At 42.7% G+C, this 11,564-nt stretch overlaps 1 long non-coding RNA gene across 1 annotated transcript; it reads right to left on the reverse strand.

Moving 5' to 3' along the window:
• Window positions 1-1,578: 1,578 nt before the first annotated feature.
• Window positions 1,579-5,893, reverse strand: LOC134935350 (uncharacterized). The gene is made up of 2 exons (XR_010180079.1): window positions 5,491-5,893; window positions 1,579-1,997 (listed from the first exon to the last, which is right to left on the reverse strand). It is a non-coding gene; the product is annotated as an uncharacterized LOC134935350 (long non-coding RNA).
• Between the last annotated feature and the right edge of the window lie 5,671 nt (window positions 5,894-11,564).

Consider the following 11,564-nt stretch of genomic DNA (forward strand, 5'->3'; position numbering starts at 1 on the left):
AAGCTGTTGACATAATGTATTGTAGCTGGAACAAGCATCTACAGTAGATGGGAATGATCCAAACCCTTTTCTTCATGTTCTCTGTGTCTCCACGGGATGCAGTTTGGGTTCTTGTTTAATCTGCATAATCATTTCTCTGAAACTTTTCTGTCTGAGCAGGTCTCAGGAGGCAAGCGATCCAGGAGGCAAGCAATTTATACACAAAAATACACAAAAATAAGTGCTGTAGTCCGGAGCAATTAGACATTTGTTCTCATCTACTTAACTTCTAGAAATATTACGTATATTTGAATTGGTGCTGTAGATCATGGCACTTTTTTTTTTTTACATATGGTATACTTGTATCAACAAGGTACTCTGTGCAAGAAGTAATATGAAATATGAATTATAAAAAATCTTATATGGTAAGCCTCAATCCAGTCAGACTATTCTGGAGCTATAAAATTGTCCAAAGGAAAGAGAAGAACAGAGTATCTGAAAGAAATTCAGAGAAGCACAAATGATTTTCACCTTCAGCACGAGTCAACTTTTACAGACACACACAAACACTTGTGATATGCTAAACAACACAAAGCTCATGAATTTGGCAGCAATCCTGTATGACATCACTTGTCAAAAAAAATCAGAAAACAAAAACTGCAAGATGCCCCACAACAGTGCAATATTGTCCAATTCCATACCTGTGTGCTCTGACAGTTTTGTGATAGAAAACTGTCTATCTAGAACTAGAGTACTAGAAAAATACATGTATGAATTTATCTGAAATGGATGATGTTTTTTCACCAGGTATTATTAACCACGTAATAGTTCTGCAAATGACGCTATATACAGTATATCATAGCGTAATTCTGTTTAAACAATATTTAACTTTTTAAAAAGGTAAGTAGCACATTCACAATAAGAAAACTCAATAGCAATGCATATAACAAAGTTATCCTGGACGCCAGGTAAGTTGATATACCGTAGTAGATCGTTCCTCCTCATGCTACATAACTCATTGATGCATTTTATCCTGGACTGGACTTTATCAAAGGGAAATGGGGTCCCTTTGATAAAGTCCAGTTTAGGACGAAACGCGTTAGTAGTTCTATTCACTTCTGTTCTTGCAGTACAAGCGGCAACGATTCTCTGCACTACCTTGCTGCAGCAGGAGGAGGTATGCTCTACTATATCAACTTATCTGGCTTTCATGATCATTCTGTGTAATTTTAAATGCACCTAGAATGTAAAAAAGAACACCAACATTTTAGCATTGCTTTTCCCGATACGGTTCACACTCACGTTATGTCTGCTCACACTCAATGGCATTAAATGGATATAGTGCAAACAATGCAACTGACACACTTGACCTTGCCATTGGCTGACTTTTTTTTAATATATATTTATATATATTTTTTTTTTTCAGAAGCGTGGTGCCACAGTTTCATAACCATTTTACTCTATAACATTGTGTTTTGATTCTCAAGAACTTCCTGCTATCTAATGCCCACACTTTGTAAAGACTATGCAAAATAAAATATGTATTTCCATTGATAGAGACATACAGAACCATTGTAAACATTCACGAATCAACAGGTGATCATTTAAATAAGATTTTTATTTGCTTCAAGTTGTAATTCCTATTGTCATTTGTCTCTACTTATAAATATCCTTCAAATAAAACTTTGAAGATAATAAGCTGCTATTTTCTTCAGCCAGCAAATCCAAACATATTGCAGGTTTCAGACAGTCATAACTTTCAGCAGGGAGAGGCGTTGACAGGCTCTTCCTTTATCATATATGTTATGGTACTTGTGTTCAAATCCATGAACAGCTACACATATACATCCTTTTTTGCCCAAGCCCCCAATATTGCAATTAAAATAATCACGGTAATTAATAGGTATGTGGCTAGTTCATCAATGCACCATTGGTCTGCACAGCTGCAAGACTGATTATGCCAGGTGTCCACATAGGTTACAGGTATCCTTTGTCTGTGTGCCCGGAGAGAGTGTATTCTGGTGAAGGAAAATAAAAATAAAATGTTAGTGTTGCACAAAATATCAATCTATGTAACATCCATAATGGAGTCACCATATTCAACCGATACGAACAGCAATTGAAACAGTTAAGGTGTGTTATACATGAACATATCCAGTTATTCTGATAAATGAGCAATTTGTGATCAATTTGAACACACATATAAAAAAAGCTGGGCATAAACTATACAATTATCTGCCAGATAATCTCTCAGATCTGGTTGGTTGGAATGAAAATCTGGTAACGGATGAGAACAAATGACAATTGACTATTTGCTCCCAAACACTGGAAAATGGACAAAACCTGTCGTTCAGACAAATTGATCAAATGCATGATTTAACCAATTTGTCTGAACGACAGGGTTTGGCCATTTTCCAGTGTTTGGGAGCAAATGGTCATTTGCTCTCATCCATTACCAGATCTTCATTCCAACCAGCCAGACCTGGCAGATTATCTGCCAGATAACTGTATAGTGTATGCCCAGCTAAAGGCTAAATTGCACGGATCAGTTTGTTTGGGAACTGACTGGATCACAAGGGGTTTCATGCAGTGCAGGCCTATGCATACTTGCCTACCTGACCCTCTCCATGAGGGAGAAAATGCTCTGTTCCTGGACTTTCCTGGTATGATTGCCATCACCTGTGGTGAGCTAGTTAATTGATAAGAAAGGCGTTTCACCACAGGTGATGGCAATCATACATTACCAGGAAAATCCAGGAACAGAGCATTTTCTCCCTCATGGAGAGGGTCAGGTAGGCAAGTATGCCAGTGCACATACATTCATACTACTCACATAAACAGTTACAATACATTATTGCCTTGCAGCATTTCTTTCACAACCTTTATATTGAAAGGGGACCTACTGTACTGTATGGGATTTGTAAGGCTCCCTATAACAGCTTCCATGGGACTGAACATACTGTATATTTTACGGTCTGTTACTTCTGTCCCAATATAATTCAAGAATCAGGTGAATATGTGTAAGTTCTTGTGGAGACCTGTGGCAGCAATTTTCAGTGACACAGGAACCCATCATAGTTTATATAGCGCTACCAATTATGTAGCACTGTACAAAGGACATGTTCCCTTCATATCATTCCCTGCACCAAAGTGTTTACAATTTAAAATAATGTGTACATTTTAGTTAGGTGCCAGTATGTTTTTGCAATGTGACAAGAAACCAGAGTACATATATGCAAACACGATGTGATAACAGTCTTTCATTTTGTTACAATTTGTATATAAGCAAATATATCAATATAATACACTACAATTTATTAAATTGTGCCCAATTTGCATGTGATTGATTGTAAAATAATGTTGAAAATGAAAAGCAGTCTATAAAACAGGCATTCCCAACAGCGGTCCTCAAGGCACACCAACAGTGCAGGTTTTAGTGATATCCAGGCTTTAGCACAGATGGTTACATCAAAATAACTGAGCTACTAATTAAGTCACATGTGCTGAAGGCTGGATGTCACTAAAACCTGCACTGTTAGTGTGCCTTGAGGACAGTGGTTGGGAAACACTGCTATAAAAGGTGGAGGTCACCAGCACTTATAAGACTATACACACTAGCCGATTTTGAGCTCAAAGTAGCTCACTTTGGCGTTTTGAGTTACTTTGAGTTCAAACTCGGCCAGTGTGTATGGCCAGGCGATTAGCCGTGAGTGCTGATGCACACTTCCGCATCATCGCTGGCCGCCGCCATTCGTCAGGCTGCTTTAACAGCCGAGTGAACCACTTTCCACAGTCTCCTACTGTGGAAAGTGGTTCACCCCCGTACACATCGCTGGGCACAGTGAAAATTGCTCAGTGTGTATGCACAGAGCTATTTTCCTGCCACCGATGTTCACATCATCGCTGTGTATGCACATTGGGCAAAAACACCCAATGTGTATGGACCTTTAGGTAGAATAAGCTTTATCTCTACACTATAAATCACTCCTCTTATTACCTGTAGCACTAACCAATATGCCGTGGTAAATTGCAGATATATGCATACTGTGCTAAATGTATGAGAACTTCAGGATCACAGATTTCAGAAAAGTGCACTGCACAATCCCCATATGAATACACGGATTAATATGCAGCATATGCAGAAAACATTTATATACACATAATGTTATTACAATTATTGTGTTGTCCTTCTGTTAAGTCCATTTAATACCCCCCAAACATATTGATGTACACACAGTGGGAACACTGCTCCTCAGGATGACTCACAGAGTTGGTGAAAGACCAATTCATTTTGCTGCCAAAAGAAACATTATCTCCTTAATAGGAGGTCAGAATTACCAGTTGTTGCCTATCATAACAATTGTTTACTGGCTAAGACATGATACTGGAGACACAGCATGCTTCAAATCCGCTGATCTTAACATAACTTGTAAAGGATCATAAAAATTTATGTGGAAGTTGTATTAGTAATCACAATTTCAGAAAATGTACAAAAAAAAAACCCTAACAACAGTAAATGTGCCTATTAAAACTAGAAAGCAATAAGAAATAATATTAATTCATTGCAGCTACATCACTGTGAGGATATTGAATACTACTGTTTTCTAACGATCTGATTAGGTTGTTTGTTTTTATTTTTAATAGTCTTTATACATGTTCAAGAAGCACTCTTGTACATGCTGTTCTTTACTTTCATTTTTACCAAGAACACATTCACTAATAAGATTCATCAAATCTCTTTTTAGAGAGATAAAGCAGAGAAAGATAATGTACCCAATTATTGTTGTAGCACAGCCTGCAAAATGACAGGAGCTGATTGGTTGGTGCTTTTCTCTCTACTTTATCTCTCTCCAAGCTTTGATAAATCTCCCACTATATACGTCTTTAAGGGAGATATTAACTGATCTTGGTGAGAAAGTACTAACCAATCAGATTGTAACTGCCATTTTACAGGCTGTGTTTGAAAAATGACAGGTGCTGATTGATTGGTACTTTGGGGTCTAAGCCGTGAAGAGAGATAAAGTGGATGGAGATAAAGTACCAGCCAACCGGCTTTCCACTTTATTACTTTTTAAGGCTTAGTACATCTGGCCCTAAATGTTATTTCTCTCCAAGCTTCGATAGATATGCCCCTAAATATTATTAAGTACCTTATCAACAGCCCCTTTGCGTGTGTGGTAATATTTACCAAAAGCTCAGGCCTGTTATGATTGTGAAGATACACTGTTTTAATGCATTAGTATGTTCTAATGCAAAAAACTGTCATTATTAAATGTAAAGAGCTGATTAATGCAGGTTGACAAACCCTGTGCTAAACTAATTACTATTATACTGTACTGTGAAAATATGTTATATGCAGTTGAATCTGCAATCACTACCTAATTTTACTGGTGTTCCAGGGCTGCTATATATGTGTAATAAAATGTCGGAGAAGAACTACAATGTAAACACAAGCTTAGTTTGTTAATGTTACTAAACAGCAATAACTGAATTATCAATATGTCTTCTTACCGTCTTGAGGAATTCATCTTCACAGTATCCAGAATTTCACTCCGAGTTCTGCGTATATGAATATTTCAGCAACTTTAATTTCATATAACTTTCTTTAACCATCTTACGGTGCTCTTGCTTGTGGTGTGTCGTCTGTTGTGGTTGATATCCAGAAGGGTCTTTTCTCCCAGTCTTTTAATACACAAGCTTAAGTTTTATCTGGTCCAGCACTTTAAGTAAACAACAGCTCTGAGTTACTCCAGACACTCCCAGCAGAAAGTGTTCCGTGGAATTAGTGCCCATAGAGATATGACAGATGCTGTCAAATGTTGCCTTTGCAGCTGCTACCAAGTAATGTTTCCTTAATGAGCAAAGAATCATGTTATAACAATTCCAACACACTTGTTAACATATTTATGCCAAGATAAGAATGGTTGTGCTCCTCAATATTGTGACTGCATAATAGAAGTATTTCAAACAATATGTAAATAAATTGCAATGGTTCAGGCTATGTTATACCATTAAACAAAATATATACATTAAAAAACTGTTAAATAAATCAGAGTGAGTAATTAGGTAAAAAAAAAGTACCTTAATTCTGTGCATTTATGCTGAAATTATGAATTTGGGTTGTCTTGACTGATATACTATAACTAAAATTGGGAGTCTAGGCAACATAATTGTTTTCATGAGTGGATAATTCTTTAACTCTGAGTCATAAATAGAGTTACCACCTCATTCATTTATTTCTGGACACATATTAATTACACAGGTGCTGTGGCTGAATAAAACCAGGTGAAATGGAGTCTTGAAGTCAGCCAGCCACAGAACCTGTGTAATTAATGGGTGTAGTATGGTATGCCGGCAGTCGGGCTCCCGGCTACCAGCATACCGGCTCCGGGAGCCCGACCTCCGGCATACCGACAGTGTGGCGAGCGCAAATGAGCCCCTTGCGGGCTTGCTGCGCTCGCCACGCTGCAGGCACGGTGGCGCTGCGCACGCCACGCTGTTTTATTCTCCCTCCAGGGGGGTCGTGGACCCCCACAAAGGAGAATAAGTGTTGGTATGCCGGCTGTCGGGATTCCGGCGCCGGTATACTGTGCGCCGGGATCCCGACAGCCTGCATACTGAAGACCACCCGTAATTAATATGTGTCCAGAATTAAAGGGATGAAGTGGTAACCCTAGTCATAAAGGAGCTGGGATTTCATGAGACTGAGGAGAGACCTGGGATGTTGCGAGTGCATTGAGGAAGGGGTCACAGCTACAGGAGCAGAACGATCCATGGCATTGTTCAGAACCGTATTGAAATCTCAAATGACAATAAGCTGCCTTGTTTGAAGACAAGAGATAAGGGAATCCAATTAGTCAAAAAACAAGTTTTGAAATTGATTATGGGCAGAAATAAGTACACAGCCTATTGTTAAGCTTACCCACGAAAATGAGAAAGTTCCTGTCTGCAAACGAGTCTGTGAGTTCAAAAGTAAGATGGCAAGCAAACAGGATTACGACCAGCAGGGCTGCAGCCAACTACCTTGTGCAGGGGGAGACAGGGTCCGCTAAGCACATATAAACATACATGTGTAGATTGTACGTATAGCGATCAATGTTTATGCACTGCACTTGCCTCTGAGCAACAGTGTGCACGAGCAGTGATTGATGATTGATTCGCGAGTGTGGTTGCAGCGATATTTTAGTCGCAAAGTGAGTGAAAAGAAGTCAGCGTTCTGAGGTGGAAATGTGAAGTGGTCAGGTGAACGCAGGCATGTCATGGCCCTTTGGACAGCGTTTTCTGGGCATGCATACATTAGCAGCTGCGATCATTGCCGTGATGGAGAAGGGAACCATGAGCGCGAGTTATTGGACGGCGCCTGGAAATGGCTTCCAGCACCTGCAGCAGGCATTAGTCGTCATACCAGTTCCCAGTGATGATGCACTGCTGCACGAGCGGCACAGTACCTACATGACCAGTCTTGACCACAAACACAACAACTATCTGCTTGGCCATGCTGTTTTTCGCATCAGAACTGCAGAGGTGGCGCACCTCCAACTGGGGTCCACTGGGCCGACAGTTGTTTGGTCTCGGGGTTGAAACCATAGATCCAGGATTCATCGCCACTGATGATCTCCCAGAAAGAGTTTGTGTGCCTGCCATCAAACCTGGCCTGCATTTTGCAGCACCAGGTTACCCGAGTGTGCAGAAACCTTGTGCAGGCCAAGCTTTTTGTTGAGTATCAAGCGGATGGATCCCGATGAGATGCCTATCTCCTTCTCTAACTGGGCCACTGTCACACTGTGTCCACCTCAACTATGGTCTGCACGGCACCACGGCAGGTGAAGACAGCCACAGCACTCCTTGTCTTCCAAGGACTATTTCCCCCTCTGAAATTCTGCAACTACTCAAACAGTGGCTTGGGATAGTGCTTCGTCCACAAAAAAGTAGTCTGCAGTGGTAGAAGATCATGGTTCTCCAGTGGCCTCTACTGAGCTTCAGAAGCAGTTTGTGAAGGAAATGAACACTGACTTCTTTGGTGTGCAGTGCAGCTTTTAACAGGATTTTTAAACCTACCGGTAAATCCTTTTCTCCTAGTCCGCAGAGGATGCTGGAGTCCACTTCATAACCATGGGGTATAGACGGTTCCACAGGAGCCATGGGCACTCTTAAGACTTGTCAATGGGTGTGAACTGGCTCCTCCCTCTATGCTCCTCCTCCAGACCTCAGTTATAGGAACTGTGCCCAGGGAGAAGGACATTTCGAGGAAAGGATTTACTTTAATATTAATGGTGAGATACATACCAGCTCACACCTCAACCATGCCGCACAACATGGCATTCAACATAACACGCCAACAGTCATGAACCAATTACAGAAAACATGCTGAAACTAATAAAACACAACATGTGTAACTCTAATAAACAAAACTGCAGGTAAAGTACGCACTGGGACGGGTGCCCAGCATCCTCTAAGGACTAGGAGAAAAGGATTTACCTGTAGGTAATAAAATCCTGTTTTCTCATACGTCCTAGAGGATGCTGGGGTCCACTTCATGACCATGGGGTTTATACCAAAGCTCCAGTACGGGCGGGAGAGTGCGGATGACCCTGCAGCACCGATTGACCGAACTTGAGGTCTTCCTCGGCCAAGGTGTCAAACTTGTAGAACTTAGCAAAAGTGTTTGACCCTGACCAAGTAGCTGCTCGGCACAGTTGTAATGCCGAGACCCCCCGGGCAGCCGCCCAGGAGGAGCCCACCTTCCTAGTAGAATGGGCCTTCACCGACGTAGATAACGGCAATCCAGCCGTAGAATGTGCATGCTGAATCGTACCTCTGATCCAGCGAGCAATAGTCTGCTTGGAAGCAGGACACCCAATCTTGTTGGGAGCATACAGGACAAACAGAGCCTCCGTTTTCCGTATCCTAGCTGTTCTAGTGACATAAATCTTCAAAGCTCTAACTACATCTAGAGACTTTGACTCAGTGAATGTGTCAGAAACTACTGGCACTACAATAGGTTGGTTTATGTGGAAAGATGAAACCACCTTTGGAAGAAAATGTTGGCGAGTTCTCAACTCTGCCCTATCCTCATGAAAAACCAGGTAAGGGCTCTTGTGAGACAAGGCCCCCAATTCAGACACCCGCCTTGCAGAAGCCAATGCCAAAAGCATCACCACTTTCCAAGTGAGAAACTTCAACTCTATCTCTTGTAGAGGCTCAAACCAATCCGATTGAAGGAACTGCAACACCACATTTAGGTCCCATGGTGCCACTGGAGGCACAAATGGAGGCTGGATGTGTAGAACCCCTTTCACAAAGGTCTGAACCTCTGGAAGAGCGGCCAATTGTTTTTGGAAGAAAATTGACAAGGCCGAAATCTGGACCTTGATTGACCCCAATCGAAGGCCTGCCTCCACACCAGCCTGCAGAAAATGGAGAAAACATCCCAACTGAAACTCTTCCGTAGGAGCCTTCTTAGATTCGCACCAAGACACATTTTATGAGCAACTCCTGAAGATCTCGGTACCAAGCCCTCCTTGGCCAGCCTGGGGCAATGAAGATTGCTCAAACTCTTGTTCTTCTTATGATCTTGAGAACTTTTGGGATCAACGGAAGTGGAGGGAAGACATACACTGACCGGAATACCCACTGGGTCACTAGTGCATCCACTGCTATTGCTTAAGGGTCTCTCGACCTGGAACAATATTTCTGAAGCTTCTTGTTGCGACGAGATGCCATCATGTCTACTTGAGGAACTCCCCAAAGACTTGTCACCTCTGCGAAGACTTCTTGGTGGAGGCCCCACTCTCCTGGATGGAGATAGTGTCTGCTGAGGAAGTCTGCTTCCCAGTTGTCTACTCCCGGAATGAAAATTGCCGACAGAGCCGTTACATGTCTTTCTGCCCAGATGAGGATCTTTGTCACCTCTGCCATCGCCGCTCTGCTTTTCGTTCCGCCCTGCCTGTTTATGTACGCGACTGCTGTTACATTGTCCGACTGGATCTGCACGGGATGATCTTGAAGAAGGTGTACCGCTTGTTGAAGGCCGTTGTAAATGGCTCTCAATTCCAGCACGTTTATGTGAAGGCAGGTTTCCTGACTTGACCATTTTCCTTGGAAGCTTTCCCCCTGAGTGACAGCTCCCCAGCCTCGGAGACTTGCATCCGTGGTTACCAGGAACCAGTCCTGAATCCCGAACCTGCGTCCCTCTAGTAGGTGCGAGCTGTGTAGCCACCACAGGAGTGAAATCCTGGCTTTTGACGATAGGATTATCTTCCGGTGCATGTGTAGGTGGGATCCCGACCACTTGTCCAACCGGTCCCACTGGAATACTCTGGCATGGAACCTGCCAAACTGTATGGCCTCGTAGGCCGCCACCATCTTCCCCAACAACCGAATGCACTGATGGATCGACACACTTGATGGTTTCAATATCTGTTTTACCATTTTCTGGATTTCCAGAGCCTTGTCCACCAGAAGAAATACTCTCTGAACTTCTGTGTCCAGAATCATCCCGAGAAAAGACAATCTTATTGTTGGTTCCAGCTGTGACTTTGGAAAATTTATGATCCAACCGTGTTGTTGGAGTATGGACAGGGACAGCGTGATGTTCTGTAGCAACTGCTCCCTGGATCTCGCCTTTATCAGGAGATCGTCCAGATAAGAAATTATATTGACTCCTTTTTGACGAAGGAGGACCATCATCTCCACCATCAACTTGGTGAATACCCTCGGCGCTGTGGAGAGACCAAAAGGCAATGTCTGGAACTGGTAATGGCAATCCTGAACCGCGAATCTTAGATAAGCCTGGTGAAGAGGATAAATGGGAACATGCAGGTAAGCATCCTTTATGTCTACTGACACCATGTAATCTCCCTCCTCCAGACTGGAAATCACTGCCCTGAGTGATTCTATCTTGAACTTGAACCGTTTCAAGTAGAGATTCAGATTTTTTAGGTTTAGGATCGGGCTGACCGAGCCGTCCGGCTTCGGAACTACAATGAGGCTGGAATAAAACCCCTCCCCTTGTTGTGACAAAGTTACCAGGACTACGACCTGATCCTGACATAATTTTTGAATTGCCGCTGTTACTGCCTCTCGTTCTGGAAGAGAAGCTGGCAAGGTCGATTTGAAAAATCGGCATGGGGGAACGTCTTGAAACTCCAGCTTGTACCCCTGGGATACTATCTGCAAAACCCAGGGGTCCAGGCCAGACTGAACCCAACCTTGGCTGAACAGTTTTAGACGTACCCCCACCCAAGCGGCCTCCCGCAAGGGAGCCCCAGCGTCATGCTGTAGATTTGGCAGAAGTAGGGGTGGACTTCTGCTCCTGGGAACCTGAAGCTGCAGCGGACTTCTTTCCCTTTCCCCTTCCCCTACCTGCAAAGAAGGGGGAACCTCTCGCTTTTTTTATTTATTGGGCTGAAATGACTGCATGTGAGAGTGATATGTCCTTTTTGCCGGTGCAGGCGCAGAGGGCAAAAATGTCGACTTACCTGCGGTAGCCGCCGAGACTAACGTATCGAGTCCATCGCCAAATAAGGCCTCACCTTTATATGGGAGAGCCTCCATATTTCTTTTGGAATCTGCATTCGCGTTCC

Source organism: Pseudophryne corroboree, chromosome 6 (assembly GCF_028390025.1).
Source record: "Pseudophryne corroboree isolate aPseCor3 chromosome 6, aPseCor3.hap2, whole genome shotgun sequence".
Lineage (NCBI taxonomy): Eukaryota > Metazoa > Chordata > Amphibia > Anura > Myobatrachidae > Pseudophryne > Pseudophryne corroboree.